Genomic DNA, 17,797 nt, shown 5'->3' on the forward strand with positions numbered 1-17,797 from the left:
ATACAAGGTGATCAGTTTGTCCCACGCGGGGCTTACAGTCTTAGTCCCCATTTTCCATATGAGGTAACTGAGGCTCAGAGAAGTGAAGTGACTTTCCCAAGGTCATACAGCAGGCATGTGGTGGAGTCAGGATTCGAACCCACGACCTCTGACTCCAAAGCCCAAGCTCTTTCCACTGATCCACGCTGCTTCTCCAACCAGAGGGGAGATGACAGGTGAGAACCTTGGCTACTGTCTCAGATGGTGTCATAATCATGGTATTTACTAAGACTTTACTATGTGCCAACAACTAAATGTACTAAGTGCTGGGGTAGAAGCAAAATATTGAGGTCGGATATGGTCCCTGACCCACATGGGGCTCACGGTACAAGACAAAGCAGGTATTTAATCTTCGTTTTACAGATAATAGGGCTGGGAGCCACAACAGTTGGGAAACTGACACAGATTGGAGTTATGAGGATGGTGGGACTAAGCACTTGGGAGAGTATCTGACTGTGCTGTCTACCTGGATCAAACTGAATGGATACTGTCAAGCCTCTACCTTGAATGTCTAGGGTTTGTGGTTCTGTGTTGCTCTTCTTGTCCTGAAGCCTCCCTAACTACCCCCTTTTTCCTCTCCTCCTCCCCATCCCCCCGCCCTACCTCCTTCCCCTCCCCACAGCACCTGTATGTTTGTACAGATGTATTACTCTATTCTACTTGTACATATTTACTATTCTATTTTGTTAATGATGTGCATCTAGCTTTATTCTATTTATTCTGATGACTAGACACCTGTCCAGTTTTCTTTTGTTGTTTGTCTCCCCCTTCTAGACTGTGAGCCGTTGTTGGGTAGGGACCGTCTCTATATGTTGCCAACTTGTACTTCCCAAGCACTTAGTACAGTGCTCTGCACACAGTAAGTGCTCAATAAATATGATTGAATGAATGGACTGGTTTCTAAGAAGGGGCCTGCAGCCCCAAGGTCACAGGAACCCACCCTCTTTCTGCTGGCGTTGGTGAAGCTGTGGAGATTTCTCCTCACAGGGCATGTTTCATTCCTTGCATTTTTCCTGCCGGGAAGTGGTCTCAGAGCTAAAATTCCTGATAATTAATTTTAGCAAAAGCCTCAGAGGGATCGTTTCTCCTCTCCCCATCCTCCCTTCCTTAGTTTGTCTGATCAAGGAGAGCCAGAATGAAGGGCACCTTCAGTGGGCCACAGTGAGTCAGGAATTCTTTAAGAAATGATGTTCTTAAATAGTTGGGTAGGGACCATCTCTATATGTTGCCAACTTGTACTTCCCAAGCACTTAGTACAGTGCTCTGCACATGGTAAGCGCTCAGTAAATATGATTGAATGAATGAATAATAGCAAAAGGGGTGGGGTTGAGGGGCCTGGGTGCAGTCTACCAATCTGGTTTTAGGCTCAAGGTCCAAGGCAGGTGTTGCAGAATATGAAACAGCATGGTGTAATAAAAGAAGCAGCATGATGTCGTAGATAGAGCACCAGCATGGGAGTTGGGAGGTCGTGGGTTCCTCTCCTGACTCTGCCACTTGTCTGCCGTGTGACCTCGGGCAAGTCACTTCACTTTTCTGGGCCTCAGTTACCTCATCTGGAAAATGGAGGTTGAGACTGTGAACCCCACGTGGGACAGAGACTGTATCATCATCATCATCATCATCATCAATCGTATTTATTGAGCACTTACTATGTGCAGAGCACTGTACTAAGCTCTTGGGAAGTACAAATTGGCAAATATAGAGACATACAGTGGGCTCACAGTCTAAAAGGGGGAGACAGAGAACAAAACCAAACGTACTAACAAAATAAAATGAATAGAATAGATATGTACAAATAAAATAAATAAATAAATAAATAGAGTAAAAAATATGTACAAACATATATACATATATGCAGGTGCTGTGGGGAAGGGAAGGAGGTAAGATGGGGGGGATGGAGAGGGGGACGAGGGGGAGAGAGGGAGATTGAGAGGGAATTGTATCTATTCCAATTTGTTTGTATTCACCCCAGTGCTTAGTATGTGCCTGACACATAGTAAGCACTTTACAAACACCATAATAATAATTGAATTCCAAAGGTTATAGTTCTTGGCTAATCTCTGACTCCCATGATAAATAAAAGCCACCAGGAAAACCTTTGTTGTTCAGGTTCTTCCAATTAAAATGTTGGTTTATGCTCTGCTGTTCCCACACTCTCCTTTGATTGGTTCCCCCAGAGGGGAGCTGATTGCTGGAGGAATCTGCCTGTTCATTCATTCATTTGTATTTATTGAGCACTTACTGTGTGCAGAGCACTGTACTAAACACTTGGAAAGTACAATTCAGCAAGGAATAGAGACAATTCCTACCCACAATGGGCTCACAGTCTAGAAGGGGGGAGACAGGCATCAAAACAAACAGGCATTAATAACATGAATATAAATAAATAGAATTATAGATATGTATACATAATCAATATGAATAGAATTATAAATATATGTATATATATTAACGGCATTTATTAAGCACTTACTAAGTGCAAAGCACTGTTCTAAGCACTGGGGCGGTTACAAGGTGATCAGGTTGTCCCAAGGGAGTGCTCACAGTCATCATCCCCATTTTACAGATGAGGGAACTGAGGCACAGAGAAGTTAAGTGACTTGCCCAAAGTCACACAGCTGACAGTTGGCAGAGCGGAATTAGAACCCATGACCTCTGACTCCAAAGCCCGGGCTCTTTCCACTGAGCAACGCTGCTTCTCTGATTTATATATACACAACTGCTGCGGAGTGGGGAGGGTGGTAGAACAAAGGGAGCCAGTTGGGCCTGTTGAGTCCCCCATTCCTGTGATGGATTTGTCTCTATTTTTAAATGTAACATGGAAGGAATGGGGACATAATGGGAAATCTTTCCTTTCATGGCCAAGGCTCCCTGTTTCCCAGTTTTAATAACTTTAGAAGTCCAATATTAAACCTCAACCAACTGTGAGGGAATGCAGAAAACATTCTTTTTTCCCCTCAGGTTTTCTCCTGCTTACAGGAGACATCCACAAAAAACCCAAGGTTTTCTTCCTTGGTGGGTCAGAGCAGAGGGGAATGGGTGAGGCAAACAGATAAACTGCCAACAAGGGAGTGGGAAAGGAGAAAATATTTTCTTCTATAGCTTTTCTCCTGTTTCCCCACAAAAAAAATGGGCAGGATGCCGATGCACTCTGCTTCTTCCCCCCCACAACCCCTCATCACAAGCATGGCTGAAACTGAACCTTAGTAAGGCTTGAGAAAGAATAATTTCTAGGTTAAACCTCCTCTAAGACAGAGAATCCTTGGGAAATTCATCAAACATGAAGATTTCTGTCCAGAAATGTGGTTCAGCTTCATGGTACCATTTCAAAACCATTGCCCTATCTATCCGCGTTCAACTTACAAGTCATCTGTTGACTTGGATTTGCCTTCTGTACATTCAGTTCACAAGAAGACTTTACCTTAGAAAGAAATAGAGATTGAATGGATGAATATATATATATATATATATATACATATATATATATATGTTTGTACATACTTATTACTCTATTTTACCTGTACATATTCTATTTATTTTATTTTGTTAATATGTTTTGTTTTGTTGTCTGTCTCCCCCTTCTAGACTGTGAGCCCACTGTTGGGTGGGGACCGTCTCTATGTGTTGCCAACTTGTACTTCCCAAGCGCTTAGTACAGTGCTCTGCACACTGTAAGCGCTCAATAAATACAATTGAATGAAATAGAGGTCCACAGGCAGTGTGACCTAGTGGAGAAAGCATGGGCCTGGAAAGCAGGACACCCGGGTCCTAGTTCTGGCTCCCAGGCTTGCTTGTTGAATTATCTTGGGCAAGTCATGTCACATCTCAGTGCCTCAGTTTCCTCATCTTCAAAAATGGGGATAAAATGCCTGGTCTGCCTCTCTTTTACACAATAAGCTCTATGTGGGACAGGGACTGTCCTACCTGATTACCTCTTATCTACTCAAGACATTGTCATAGAGTGGTTAATAAAAACTTTCATAATAATAATAATAGTAATAGTGGTATTTGTTAAGCACTTACTAAAAACTGAGGTAAATACATGATAATCAGGTCCCACATGGTGCTTAAAATCTAAGTAGGAGGGAGAACAGGGATTCAATTTCCATTTTGCAGATGAGGGAACTAAGGTCCAGGGGAATTAAGTGACTTGCCCAAGGTCACATCACAGTAAGTGGCAGAGCTGGGATTAGAACCCAGGTCCTCTGACTCGTAGGCTCCGGCTCTTTCCAGTAGGCCATGCTGCTTCTCGTACATTCATCAGAGCCCTTCAGAAAAAAAGACTAAGAATGGGAACATCTGAAGTGTATTTCCTAAGATTTTGGGGGGAAGCAGTGTGGCTCAGTGGAAAGAGCCTGGGCTTTGGAGTCAGAGGTCACGGGTTCAAATCCCAGCTCCACCAATTGTCAGCTGTGTGACTTTGGGCAAATCACTTAACTTCTCTGTGCCTCAGTTACCTCATCTTTAAAATGGGGATTAAGACTGTGAGTCCCCTGTGGGACAACCTGACCACCTTGTTACCTCCCCATCATCAGTCGTATTTACTGAGCGCTTACTGTGTGCAGAGCACTGTACTAAGCACTTGGGAAATACAAGTTGGCAACATATAGAGACAGTCCCTACAGCACTTAGAACAGTGCTTTGCACATAGTAAGCGCTTAATAAATGCCATCATTATTATTATTATTACATAAAATAAGGCCAAACCCTTCATGGATTCCAATTGCAAATTCACTGTAATTCTATAGTAAGGGCAAATAAATTTTATATATGTTTAGAAGGTTCGTATTGTCAGGGTGTGCACATTTACTCTTTGTGAGTTATTTTGGTTGTTTATCCAAGACTTGTCAGGATGGCTCAGTCATCATTTGGGGGTCTTTTGTAGTCAACTGGCTCATAGTTTCTAAGTGGTGCATTGTTGTTCCATGAGCAATCACAAACTGGGTACTACTTCACTATTTGGGCTGAGCAGCATCAATAGCTTCCTTGATTTCTATAAATTGCATACTGGGAAAGCTATATATCTCAGTGATGCCTTTCTTATCTACACAACGATGGTATTTATTACCATCCATCAGTAGACTGCAAGTCCCTTTTCATTCAATCATACTTACAGAGCGCTTACTGTGTGCAGAGCACTGTACTAAGCACTTAAATTCCTTGAAGACAGGGTTCGGGTCTACTTTATTTTACATTCCTAAGCATGTAGTGCATTTTTCTGCTCACAGTAAAAACTCAATAAATAACAATGACATTTATTAAGCTTTTCTTCTTCTATTACTATTACTACTACTAGTGAGCAGTGTTGCCTAGTGGAAAGAGCACAGGCCAGAAAGTTAGAGGACCTGGCTTCTAATTCTGGCTGCACGGTTTGCTGTATGATCTTGGGCAAGTCACTTAACTTCTCTAAATCTCAGTTTCCTAGTCTATAATAATAATGATGATGGTATTTGTTAAGCGCTTACTATGTGCAACGCACTGTTCTAAGTGCTTGTGGGATACAAGGTGATCAGGTTGTCCCACGTGGTGCTCACAGTCTTAATTCCCATTGTACAGGTGAGGTAACTGAGGCACAGAGAAGTTAAGTGACTTGCCCAAAATCAATCATATTTACTGAGCACTTACTGTGGGCAGAGCACTGTACTAAGTGCTTGGGAAGTACAAGTTGGCAAAATATAGAGACAGCTGACAAGCGACAGAGTCAGGATTAGACCCATGACCTCAGAATCCGAAGCCCGTGCTCTTTCCACTGAGCCACGCTGCTTCTCCGATGAAAGCAGGATTAAGACTGTGAGTTCCACGTGGGACAGGGACTGTGTCCAACCCAATTATCTTGTATCTTCCCCAGCACTTATTACAGTGCCTGGCACATATTAAGCACTTAACAAATACCATTTTTATGGTAATAATAATAATAATAATTGCGGTATTTGTTGATCACTTACAATGGATCAAGCGCTGGTGGAATAGATACAAAATAATCTAGTTGAACAGTCTCTATCCTACTTGTGTTTCCCTGTCTAAGTTTGGGGTAGTATCAAATCCCCATTTTCCATATGTGGAAACTAAGGCACGGAGAAGTGAAGTGACTTGACCCAGGTCACACAGCTGGCAAGTAGTAGAGCACTGTGCCAAGATCTGAGTTAGAAACAATCAATCAATCAATCGTATTTATTGAGCGCTTACTGTGTGCAGAGCACTGTACTAAGCACTTGGGAAGTACAAGTTGGCAACATATAGAGACGGTCCCTACCCAACAGTGGGCTCACAGTCTGGAAGGGGGAGACAGAGAACAAAACAAAGCATATTAACGAAATAAAATAAATAGAATAGATATGTACAAGTAAAATAAATAAATAAATAAATAGAGTAATAAATATGTACAAACATATATACATAATAAAAGGGAAGAGTTCGTTTATCCTCATTTTAGAGATGAGGAACTGAAGATACAGAGAAGTTTAAGTAACTTTCCCATGGGCCCAAAGCAGGCAAGTGGCAGAACTGGGATTACTCCCCATCCCTATCTTCTTTCCACTAGGCTTCAATCCTTCTCCAGTTTACAGTTTACATTTGTATGTAAATTAGTGATTTACATTGATCTACACTGGATCTGTGAGCTCCTAATCTATTAATCAGCAATGCTATGTAAATGTGCTTAAACCAAGATTTTAGATGAGTTTACATAATGTATGTAAACAAACTAATCTTTCAATTTGCTTGTTAATGTAGATGTTAATATAAACCTGACATTAACAAGAGTTTACACAACTTTATCCTCTGTGGAAAGAATGATTTACATAGCTGTGAAATTCACATTTATCAATAGAATGGGATTGGGAAATATTGCACATCCAAGATCATTTTGAGCATGGAAGAGATGAAGCCACAGCTTTATCCTAATATGCAAATTATTCTAGGCTCTGAAGGAGAATGAAGGATTTTTTAGAAATATAATAATCACCGTCTTAGGCACTTTCTGGAAATAGCAAAAATAGGCAGCCACACATTTATTTGAACCAATCAATGGCATTTGAGAACTTATTGTGTGCAAAACACTATACTAAGCACTTGGAAGACTACAACAGAGTTGGTAGACACATTCCCTGACAACAGTGAGCTTGCAGTCTAGAAGGGACACAAACTTCATAGCAATCTGATATAAGGTAAGAAAATTCCCTTACCTCGGGAAATCTCTAACGTTATTCCTTTTTGACAAGGAAATTCTTTTCGATCATTGATTAGACGTGAAACCAGAGGAATAATCCTTTGCCTACTGTTAACAAATAGGGCCTTGGAAATGCCATCAAGAACATCATCTTAGAAAAGAGATTTTGCCAAGTATTTACTAATGTCTATCTAATATGCTGGATCCTGCTACTGAACTTTGAAATGTTTTGTTGTAGGTCATATAATAAACTTCATACTAATGCGTGTTAATGACCCAAATTAGAGAAGAACAGCATAGCCTAGTAGAAAGAGCACAGGCCTGGGAGCCAGGGGACCTGGGTTCTATTCCCAACTCCGCTGCTTCCCTACCGGGTGACCTTGGACAAGTCACTTCACTTCTCTATACTTCAGTTTCCTCATCTGTAAAATAAGGATTAAATCCTACTCTATCCTAGTTAGATTGTGGCTCCTGATTGGGACAGACACTGTGTCCGGCCTGATCATCTTGTACCTACCCCAGTGTTTTGGCACATAGTGAGCACTTAAATGCCACAATTAAGATGATTTAATTCAAACTTTTTGAAAAGAAATTGATGAAGGGGCAAGAATCTGGCTTTTCTTGACATTTTTGACTTTTTTTAACTCATTATAATACTAATATTTATGGTATTTGTTAAGTGCTTACTATGTGCCAAGCATTGTTTTAAGCACTGGGGTAGATACAGGGTAATCAGGTTGTTCCACATGGGGCTCACACTTTTAATCCCCATTTTACAGATGAGGTAACAGGCCCAGAGAAGTTCAGTGATTTGCCCAAGGTCACACAGCAGACAAGTGGCAGAGGGGGAATTAGAACCCAAGTCTTCTGACTCCCAAGCCCATCAATCTTATATCTTTCCAGTTTTGGTAACAGGGATGTAGTAATAACTATAAAATTCATTCATCGTATTATTGAAACTGTATGATTAATGGTTGGAAAATTGAAAATTCTTTGGATTTAAGTGCAATGTAATCATAAAGATTGTGGTCTCTAAACGTTCAGTTTGAAACATTCACCTATGTAAAAGGTACTTAAGTAGTCTCCACCTTCTAGACTGTGAGCCTGTTGTTGGGTAGGGACCGTCTCCAAATGTCGCCAACTTGTACTTCCCAAGCGCTTAGTACAGTGCTCTGCACACAGTAAGTGCTCAATAAATACGATTGAATGAATGAATGCCTGACTCCCCCTCTAGACTATAAGCTCCTTGTGGTCAGGGAATGTGCCTACCAACTCTGTTATATTGTACTCTCTGAAATGCTTAGTACAGTGCTCTGCACATAGTAAGCACTCATGAAATGATTGATTTCCGAACCACTTTTACTATTATCTCCCATCTATGTTTAATATTACCGGCGAGATTGTCATATGCATAATCTAACCATTATATACAGTTGTGTATATTTTAAATCAAACCTAGAAAACATATTTTTGATGACACCACCCCTATGATGTTGAAAAAAAAAAACCCAACAATAACCTGGTCTTAGCAAGATTTATTTTTTTGTGGGCTAATGAATGCAAAATATGCTTATAAAATTGTCATTCCTGTGTCCTTTTAATGATACTGATAAAGTTCTAAATATGACTATGTATATAATTCAATATATTCATTCATTTATAGCAGTATTCATACATTAATCGCCTCTATAGTCAACCGATAATACTAAGAATGACTAATCTCCCAACAATTACAGAAATACATCACTCACCCCAATAAGGAAGCAAGACAACTCTCAAATAATCTGTCTGCTTCACCCAAACTAGGCCACCCAGAGACTGATTGACAGTCCTAGCCTTGCTCTACCAAAACAAGATCAAAAGGTTACCTATTAACACAGAGATAAGAGGAATTGCTTCACGAAACAGCTATGATGAGCTTAGCAGCCATCCAAATAGAAGATCTGCAGTGGTCAAATACAAAGTCAGCATCACAGCCCTGAGTAAAACCAGACTTCCTAATGTAGGACAGCTTCCCCTGAGCTGCTGGAAGCAAGAAGTCTTCCTTCCTCTGAATGAAGCCTCACAGGTTTGGGATACATAGATAGTCTTCCAAGCCTATCTTGAGACACATAAGTGAAATCCAGATTATCATCCACTTCCCTCTAAAATTTAAGTGCATTGTCACAACATTCACCCTGTATGCACTTACTCATGGGGAGAAATAAGGCTATTCTAAGAATCAAAATCAAGGCTGAGCAGTTACTTTGGGCAGAGGACCGCTGATGAACTTTGGAAACATTAAGGGATGTGGACCAGGAAAGGAGGAGGCCACATTCAAGTTCCTCTTAGTTGTCAATGTGAGAGTGGGAATGGAGTGGATTTTCAGTGGAAGCGGGGGAAAGTGACAAGGGGGAAAGAGACGGGGGGAAAGAGACGGGGGGAAAGAGACGGGGGAGGTGACGGGGGGAAAGAAAGAGGAAGGAGCTGTCTCGGACAGGTGTAGTTGTTGGAGCCAGGTCTGACTACTTGGATTGACATGCCAGATCATCTATTTGGTCAGTTAAAAAAAAAAAAATGTGTCGAGTGATGGGATGTTAAAGCTGAAGTTGTCCAAGGCTATTCAAGTCTGACCATGGATTTCTCTGCAACTGTGAAGAGGCTTTCTAAACCCATATATGCCATCAATGCACAAAGGTGACCACCCTCAACACTGACAAGGACTGAATGAAAGGATTAACAACAACATTTAATAATCTCCTTTTCCCGAATTAGCACAGGGCCCTTAAAGAAACAATTAGATTGGCAACATACAAAGGCCTAGCTTTTCTTCCAGCACTTAATGAAGTCACCATGGCAATTAGAGTCATGAAGGGTGGCAAAACTTCCTGATTATATACCTGCTGAACTCTAGTAATATTGATTTAGACTGTAGTGAAAGTGACCTGTATTGAACCTCTGGTGTAGGAGGAGTACAGGCTGAAATGTTAATTCGTCTACTGGATGTTCATATATCTTAAATGAATTGATAACATTTGCATGCAAAACACTGTACTAATTAGGACAGTAAACTTGAACTGGTACACTGTAAGTGCTCAATAAATACGACTGAATGAATGAATTGGTATGGAGCTTAAAATCTAGCAAGGAAGACAGACACTAAATTACAGAAAGAATAATCATAATATATTCTACAAAGAACATTCAGTGTGATCTGGAGACCTGGAATCTGGAAATATCTTGGGACTTTTGACTGCCCTGAGAAGTCAAGGTCCTAAGATTACCTTAAAATCATTCATTCATTCAGTAGCATTTATTGAGCACTTACAAAGCACAGAGCACTTTACTAAGTACTTGGGAGAGTATAATAAGAAACAGATATGTTCCCTGCCCACAACAAGCTTAGAGTGGGACACAGGCATTAATATAAATAAATCAACTACAGATTTGTACATAAGGGCTGTGAAACTGGGAGTGGGGAGGAAGTCAAGGTGATATAGAAAGGAGTGGGAAAAGAGGAAAGGAAGGTTTAGCTAGAGAATGCATCTTGGAGCAGATGTGCCTTCAATAAGCCTTTGAACGGGGGGAGAGTAACTTTTGGATTTGAGGAGGGAGGGCGTTCCAAGAATATGATCTTTCAGGTCAGAATCGGAGGGAACTTAGGTGACCCTCTTCCCACCACCAACAGAACAAAGCTGGGCAGTGTATTCAGTGAAAGCCTGTTGGAATTCTACATAACAACGCTTGAGGATGCAATAAGGAATTTGGAAGTAAGTGCGAAATTATGATATAAATACACTGAGAAGCTCTTTCAGCAAATTATTGAAAGCTCTTGAGTCAGTCATTTAGGAACTCTTCGACACTGATGGCAACTCCAGAAGCTCACCTTAAGACTGTGGGCACCATGTGGGACATAGACTATGTCCAACGTGATTAGCTTGTATCTACCCCAGAATTTAGTACTAATGCTGTAAAAAAAAAAATGCACACACAAACAAAACATGAAAATTATGAACTGCTTTTCAGATTCAACAAATGTTATGGACTGACAATTAGTCTGCAGAAAACTAAGGTTTCATATAATAATAAGAATAATAATGGCATTTGTTAAGCACTTACTATGTGCAAAGCACTGTTCTAAGCGCTGGGGGGATACAAGACGATGAGGTTGTCCCACATGGGGCTCACAGTTTTAATCCCCATTTTACAGATGAGGTAACTGAGGCTCAGAGAAGTTAAGTGACTTGCCCAAGGTAACACAGCAGACATGTCGTGGAGGCAGGATTCGAACCCATGACCTCCGACTCCAAAGCCTGTGCTCTTTCCACTGAACCACGCTGCATATAGCAGCATACACCTAGCATGTTATACGTATATGCAAAAATCTTCATAGATGCTATAGGGTTGAAATCAGACTGAATTCTGCTATTCACAGTGGTGAATAGGTAAATGGAAAATGGCACATGGATAAATGAGTTAGAAAACAAAAGCAAGATTAGCAGGCTTTTTGGAAGACAGCTAGAAAGTCATATATGTGATCCTGGCTCTGCCACTTGTCTATTACGTGACCTTGGGCAAGTCACAAATTTTCTATATTTCAGTTTCTTCATCTGTAAAGTGGGGATTCAGTACCTCTTCTCCCTCCTACTTAGACTGTGAGCCCCATGTTGGGCAGGCATTGTGTCTCACCTGAATACCTCATATCTACCTCAGGGCATTGACATATGGTCAGCATTTAAAAAAAAAAAAAAAACTTTACATCAAACAGAATGTTTAAGAGAGGAAGTGTAGTGTTCAGACATTCATGTGGCTGAAGAACTGAAACTACCACAAAAACCACCCTATCAACTTTTAGGGCAGTTTCATTAATGCCACTTATGAACCATATGTCATTATCAAATAGTAAGGTAGGATCACAATCAGTTCACCAACATTGAAACAGTGCTCATTTTAACTTATCTTTTTAGACAGGACATTGGAGGAGAGTGGATGGCAGCAGGCTACTAGACAACTGCTCTATTATGAACTGAAATGGGGAGTCAAACAGCAAGGAAGTACTTTGAGATCATCAATCGTATTTATTGAGCACTTACTGTGGGCACAGCACTGTACTAAGCGCTTAGCACTGTACTAAGCGCTTAGCACTGTACTAAGATGCCATTAAACTAATTCTCAAAAGTTGTGGGCCGCAGGGAGAAGAGAAGCAGCATGGCTCAGTGGAAAGAGCACGGGCTTTGGAGTCAGGGGTCATGGGTTCAAATCCCAGCTCCGCCAATTGTCAGCTGTGTGACTTTGGGCAAGTCATTTAACTTCTCTGTGCCTCAGTTACCTCATCTGTAAAATGGGGATTAAGACCGTGAGCCCCCCGTGGAACAACCTGATCTCCTTGTAACCTCCCCAGCACTTAAAACGGCTCTTTGCACATAGTAAGCGCTTAATAAATGCTATTATTATTATTATAAGACAGAAGCAGCAGCTACAAAAGACAGGCCAATCCAGTGTGCTGTAATTATAAATGTGATCTCTATGTGGGCAGAGTTTTTGGGACAGAGGATACTAGGCACTGAGGAAGCCAGTACCAGAAGCAGCATGATGTAGTGAGTAGAGCAGGGGCCTGAAAGTCAGAAGGTCAAGGGTTCTAATCCCAGCCCCGTCACTTTTCCCAGACTGAGCCCCTTCCTTCCTCTCCCCCTCGTCCCCCTCTCCATTCCCCCATCTTACCTCCTTCCCTTCCCCACAGCACCTGTATATATGTATATATGTTTGTACATATTTATTACTCTATTTATTTATTTATTTTACTTGTACATATCTATCCTATTTATTTTATTTTGTTAGTATGTTTGGTTTTGTTCTCTGTCTCCCCCTTTGAGACTGTGAGCCCACTGTTGGGTAGGGACTGTCTCTATATGTTGCCAATTTGTACTTTCCAAGCGCTTAGTACAGTGCTCTGCACATAGTAAGCGCTCAATAAATACGATTGATGATGATGATGATGATGATGTGACCTTGGGCAAGACACGTCACTTCTCTGTACCTCAGCTACCTTATCTGTAAAATAGGGATTGAGACTGTGATCCCCACGTGGGACAGGGACTGTATCCAACCTGGTTTGCTTGTATCCACCACAGCACTTACACAATGAGTGCTCAACGAAAACCGTCGTTATTATTAACACCACATGAAGGAATAATTTTTATGTGCACATGATATAATAATAATGATAATAATAATGATGGCATTAAGCATTTACTATGTGCAAAGCACTGTTCTAAGCTCTGGGGAGGTTACACGGCAATCAGGTTGTCCCACGGGGGCTCACAGTCTTAATCCTCATTTTACAAATGAGGTAATTGAGGCACAGAGAGGTGAAGTGATTTGCCCAAAGTCACACAGCTGACAATTGGCAGAGCAGGAATTTGAACCCAGGACCTCTGACTCCAAAGCCTGTGTTCTTTCCACTGAGCCATACGGTAAGGAAGCCTCAAACAGAGGCTCTATCAGTCACACTCAATCCCCAAAAGTAATGATAATAATAATAATATTCTTGTTAAGCACTTACTATCTGCCAAGCACTGTTCTAAGCAGTGGGATAGATACAAGTGTAACAGGTTGGACACAGGCCCTGTCCCATACGGGGCTTACACTCTCGATCCCCATTTTACAGATGAGGGAACTGAGGCCCAGAGAAGTGAAGTGACTTGCCCAAGATCACACAACAGACACGTGGCAGAGGCTAGGATTAGAACCCAGATCTTTCTAACTGCCAGGCCTGTGCTCTATCCACTAGACCAATGCTACAAGTAATGCCATCAATCTCATCAAACCCCAAGAACAGCGATGGACATGACAATGTGCACATAAGCAGAGTACACTCTGCTTTAATACTAAATTTCTAATCGGAATGTCCTTGATTTGCTTCTTTCTCCAGATTGGTTTTGTTCAAGATGAATTCATCTCACAAATTACTGTGTGGTGCTAAAATATTTTCCAGGCATCCCCTTAAAAATCCATTCTTACTAGGTTTCAATCTCAGAGCCATCCAGTTGCCTGGCGCTCCTACAAATTGCTGTTAGAAAATGACTGCCCTATTCATCTCTGTTAATATTGTTAGAATGAAAGACACAACTGCACCTATCAGTGTAACTAAATTAGAGCAGGTTCACATAAGGCAGGCCTACATATAAATGTACTTATATAGCAGATGTATCCCTCAACAAGAAAATGACAGCAATTCAGATGAAATGCTTTTATTATTTGCTTTCAACAAGTATCTGTAGCTGTGGCATGACTATTGTTGAATCATTTCAATAATCTTGTTACAGGATTCATAATAAAAGGAAAGGTATTTCAGCAGGAGTGAAATGACCTGCCTCCTGACATCTTCGGTAGTTGTGGATGACAGTGATATGTACATTTTTTTTTAACTATTCCTACAGGCAGCAGCCTTGCCAGAATGGTAAAACCCAGTCTGTTTCTTCAGCATACAGACACACGTTGTATGACATAGACGTGACATAAGGAGGGGAGGTTATCATTGTTAACTTTACCTCTGCCATAGTTGTAGCAGTTTGTGCTGCTTGGTGGGCTGAGAGGTGAAAGAGTTGTAGACAAAACCTCATGACAATCAAAGAGTATAATGGCTATTCGTTCAATCATATTTATTGAGCGCTTACTGTGTGCAGAGCACTGTACTAAGAGCTTAGCACTGTACTAAGCACTTGCTATTATATAGGCACATTCCATTCCTAATAAACAAGGACATGTGAATGACCACACATGAAAGGAAACAGGATTGTGACCCTATTAAACCAAGAAAATGCAGGTATCTTCCAATAGACTGTATATTTCCAGAATACATGCCTGTTTCGTGTACTTAGAGCACAAGGAATGGCGTTTTTCTTTGACAGTCTCTCTCCCCATGTGACTGGCATGCTTCAAGAACAGTCCATATCTTGTCTCTATTTTTGCAGCCTTTGTAGCTCATTCTAGGATGATAGTCTAAAGTGTTCTCTTTGTCGCCCAAGTTGCTCTCTTTCCTTCATTGCATAAACCAGCACTGACTATAATTCATCTGCTTTTTGATAGGAAAGTGTTCTAAGCTGAGAACTGATATCAGTAGAATCTATAATGCATCAAAGAAAGAGTCAAGACTAGACAGTGTCTTATTTGTACAAAGTAGCTTACTTCAGCAGTGAAGTAGAATGATGTTTTCAACAAGATGTTTCCGTACAGATTTTCAACACAATGACAATTGCCCTAGGTGTGAAATTGTAATGCCCTATGTGTGAAATTGTAATGCCCTACATGTAATATTGTAGTTTTGCACTGAATTCAAACCCAGCTCAGAAGCAAGCAAGGAAGGAGTCAAATTGGGGCCAGTTAGGCAATAACATTGGTGGATTAAAGGAGAGCCCCTTGAATTTTCTGATAGCCTGGTTGTTCATTGTGTCCTTGTGCAGGTGTAATCACTTGATCAATCACATTTATTGAGTGCTTGCTGTGTTCAGAACACTGAACTAACAGAGTTTGTAGACACATTCCCTGCCCCCAAGGGGCTTACAGTCTAGAGGAGGAGCACATAAAGTGGGACTAAGGAAACAGATGTGTGGCTGAATACCCTCCCAAAATGCAGACATATAAAGACTGTGCATTGCATGTAGCTGCAATTCGCAGTCTGGTGATCACCTTGAGGCCTCTATTGTTTTAGTCACCCCATTTCTGTAAGACTGTATTCCTCTGCTTGTCTCTTGATTCACCTAAGAAGCTCTCCAATGTTTGTTCCTGTACCATGAGAAGAAGGGTGGCCTACCGGAAACAGCACGGGGCCTATGAGTCAGAGGACATGGGTTCTAATCCTGACTCTGCCACCTGTCTGCTGTGTGATCTTGGGCAAGTCATTTGACTTCTCTGTGCCTCCGTTAGCTCATCTGTAAAATGGGGATTAAATCCTTCTCCCTCCACCTTAGACTGTGAGCCTCATATGGGACAGGGACTGTGTCCAATCTGATTATCTACCCCAGTGCTTAGAACACTGCTTGACACATAGTAAGTGCATAACAAATACCATTAAAAAAACCAAACCTGGTGTTCCCGATGGTCCCTTTCCCCTCCCTTCCCTCATTGGCAGCTGGATCTGAGGGTTATTCCAAAGGCCACCAGGCTGAGGACGGGGAGGCCGAGTAAGAAGACGGGACTAGTATGAAAAGCTACTTTTCCAAGAGGTGAGGCAGGTTCATGGAGTGGACATTGAGTGGAACATTAAAACGAGACCTCATAACATTAGCTTCTCAGAGAAAGCCCCACTAAGCGATCAATCAATAATTTCTATTAAGCACTTACTGTGTGCAGAACATTATATACTAAGGATTCTGGAGAACTAACAACAGACTTGGTCAATGCAAACCTTGTCCCCAAGGATTTTACAGTCAACAGGGGGAGTCAGATATTAAAATTGTTGATCTTAAATGATATTAAAATCATTAGAGAAGCAGCATGGCTCAGTGGAAAGAGCCCGGGCTTGGGAGTCAGAGGTCATGGGTTCTAATCCTGACTCTGCCACATAATAATAATAATAATAGCATTTATTAAGCACTTACTACGTGCAAAGCACTGTTCTAAGCACTGGGGAGGTTACAAGGTGATCAGGTTGTCCCACGGGGGGCTCACAGTCTTCATCCCCATTTTACAGCTGAGGGAACTGAGGCACAGAGAAGTTAAGTGACTGGCCCAAAGTCACACAGCCGACAATTGGCAGTCAGTATTTGAACCCATGACCTCTGACTCCAAAGCCCGTGCTCTTTCCACTGAGCCACGCTGCTTCTCTTCTCACGCTGCTTCTCACATGTCTGCTGTGCGACCTTGGGCAAGTCACTGAACTTCTCTGAGCCTCAGTTACCTCATCTGTAAAATGAGGATTAAGACTGTGAGCCCCATGTGGGACAACCTGATCACCTCGTATCCCCCCCAGTGCTTGGAACGGTGCTTCGCCCATAGGAAGCGCTTAACAGATGCCATTATTATTATTATTATGGATATAGAGAATCTTCATCAGAAACTTTTTTTAACCTAAAACTGGCCCTCAGGCATGGCTGCCATCTCTGAGAAGTGATTCTGCAAGTCAGTAACATTTGTTTCAGAGATTGAGAAGTGCAAGGCTAAGAATAGACCCTGAGATAGATAATAATAATAATGGCATTTATTAAGTGCTTACTATGTGCAGAGCACTGTTCTAAGCGCTGGGGAGGTTACAAGGTGATCAGGTTGTCCCATGGGGGGCTCACAGTCTTAATCCCCATTTTACAGATGAGGTAACTGAGGCCCAGAGAAGTTAAGTGACTTGCCCAAAGTCACACAGCTGACAATTGGCAGAGCCAGGATTTGAATGCATGACCCCTGACTCCAAAGCCCGGGCTCTAGGCTTTTATTTGTGGCAGTGGGTTTGTGCTGCTGGCTCCTACTTTAACAATTCCCTTTGCGACAAATGGCAAGGTCCCTTCTGAACTTTATCATGATGGAGAAGCAGCGTGGCTCAGTGGGAAGAGCACTGGCTTTGGAGTCAAAGGTCATGGGTTCAAATTCCCACTCCGCCCCTTGTCAGCTGTGTGACTT

This window comes from Tachyglossus aculeatus, chromosome 4 (genome assembly GCF_015852505.1).
Source record: "Tachyglossus aculeatus isolate mTacAcu1 chromosome 4, mTacAcu1.pri, whole genome shotgun sequence".
Lineage (NCBI taxonomy): Eukaryota > Metazoa > Chordata > Mammalia > Monotremata > Tachyglossidae > Tachyglossus > Tachyglossus aculeatus.